Here is a 2,447-nt window from a genome sequence, read left to right as displayed (position 1 = left end):
TACAGTGTGATAATAATAAAAATGACTTTTTTATACAACAGAAGGTCGGACGTAAAACCATTGTCGGCAAATATCAAAACGGAATTGGCATTTTTCCAGCCGTGAATACGACTAAAGATTTAGATTCTACGGAACGAAAATAACTTATTTATATAGCTCAGAGTTTGATACGATATCAACTGGAGAGTATTAAAAAACATTTATTCTAGTAGTGACTAGACTAGTAGATCGTACGTTAAAAAATAACAAAATTTAATGTGAATTCGTGTCTACCTCTTCCACGCTGATGCTGTAAGGCTCTAAAGCTTACTTCCTAATGACGTGGCAGAATCGCTAAAAGGTAATTTAAGCACACGGTTAAAATAGTTGCCTACAAAAAAATATATCATAGTAGAACTTTGTTATTTCAAGATCTGTTAGAATATTTGTGTACACCATGTATATGCTGTACAATATAGCAATTTGAGGCTTGTAAATGCTATGAAGTCAAAATTAAACTAAACGGTTCTTAGAGAAATACGATAACGATAGATGCATTTATTATGACGATTATAACATAAATCGGTATGTTATTCATTATTTTTTCTTTTGATAGTAACACATGAAATGCCCCAAATTAATTAAGGAATTACAATTATTCCTATTCACCCTTTATTTTAAGCTTATTACTGGTATAAGTAGTGCTGACGACAATAGCCCAAGGGGTCACTGTTGACCCTTTATTTCAAGAAATAAAAAATAATGTAACGGAGATCAATATATAATCCACAAAGAAACCAAGAAAGTCGAAAATACAGTCTACAAAGAATTGATATGAATTAAGCTGAATGTAAAACTTTTTGTACTTATGGACGAATGCCTTAGATTTGAAAAACATATTCATAATACAGTTAAAAGCTGCTTTTATCGTCTAAAAGTTTTATACCAAATAAGAAAGTTTTTAAAGGTAAATGTAAGAATCCGCCTATGTGAATCATTAGTATTATCCAAATTAAATTACGCCGATGTAGTGGTGGGCCCAAGACTATTGCAACGTACAAAAAATTTAATTCAAAAGGTGCAAAATGCTTGTGCAAGATATTGCTTCGATATACCTCCACGTACGCATGTCACACAATATTTAAATAACGCAGGAATTATGAGAATGGAATACCGTAGGCAACTGCATTTTATGACGCTCTTATTCGGGGTAATCAAGTTCAAACTTCCACCATACCTTTATAACAAGCTTCGTTGGGCGCACGATACGAACACATACGCAACCAGATCGAAATCATATTTACTTCTTATGCCTCTCCATAGAACGGCCGCCTTCCGTGGCAGTTTTCGATACGCCGCCACCAAGTGCTGGAACAACCTTCTACCGCCATTGAGGAACCTAAATATAATTCATAATTTTAGAAACAAATACAGAAAATTTCTTCTTGATAAACAAAAGCAAACATAGCAATTGATTTTATTTATCTTTGTTAATTTAAATATAATATAATGATTTATATTTAATTGTATACATATGTATGAATTTATATACATGTTCGTGTGTGTGTGTGTGTATATAATATGTAGGTATGTGTGTGTATGTAGTTGTATAGATGAGATTTTATATATGTATATGTCATAACTATAAAATGATAATTCAATATAATCTTATAACTTTTTTTTTTTTTTTTTTTTTTTTTTTTAATATGTAATCAAATCTACTCACCTTACAGTGCATGGCCCATTGGCAAGATGGAGTATTGATCAGACTTGGTTAGACTATTTAGTGAATAGATTTCAACCTCTATTTGATTGTTATGATATTTGTTAAACGGCACGTCTCGACCTGCTTGCGACCTTCTGTAATAATATGTTCGCTATATTAATTTATACCTCCAATAAATGCAAAGAATCAAAAGTAATATTATTGTGATTTAGATTATATTAAAACACATTTAAAAAAAGAAAAGAAAAACAGAAATTAGTATATATTACTTACTTATTATTATTAATTCTTTTTTTTTCTTTCTCCTTAAATAATTCGTAGGTGATCGAATATCTTTGTGATCTCAGCGTATTATAATTTAGTTTTAAATTTTAATCCATTGTGCTACACGTCCAACCTCCACTGCCGCCGCGAGGTACCTGAGGGCTGAGCGCATCATACTATCCTAGACTTGTTTTGATTTCTGTTATGTTTTTACTTTTATTTTTTATTTGATTTTAACACGACATAATAGTGGACTATTGTCACTTGACGTACGGAAATAAGGTGATCACTGAAAATCAGTGCTGCCGTCTTTGCGAATTTCACACATAGTACGAATCGTATTTTAATTTAAGTATAGAAAAAAAAAAACTATATAATTTAAATCGTTAATCTTTTTTTTTTTGTGTGTGTGATATTCCTAGGACGACAGCAAATGCTGAGTGATTTCCCTTTTTGTGGCATCGTACTGCTATGTAGG

General features: G+C 31.3%; 1 long non-coding RNA gene across 1 annotated transcript; it reads right to left on the bottom strand.

Annotated features, from left to right (window-relative positions):
* Positions 1-1,362: 1,362 nt before the first annotated feature.
* On the bottom strand, positions 1,363-2,226 carry LOC124537916. The gene is made up of 3 exons (XR_006966943.1): positions 1,979-2,226; positions 1,706-1,839; positions 1,363-1,378 (listed from the first exon to the last, which is right to left on the bottom strand). It is a non-coding gene; the product is annotated as an uncharacterized LOC124537916 (long non-coding RNA).
* Between the last annotated feature and the right edge of the window lie 221 nt (positions 2,227-2,447).

The sequence above is a fragment of the Vanessa cardui genome, chromosome 19 (genome assembly GCF_905220365.1).
Source record: "Vanessa cardui chromosome 19, ilVanCard2.1, whole genome shotgun sequence".
Classification (NCBI taxonomy): Eukaryota; Metazoa; Arthropoda; class Insecta; order Lepidoptera; family Nymphalidae; genus Vanessa; species Vanessa cardui.
This window is presented reverse-complemented; position numbering and strand designations above follow the sequence as displayed.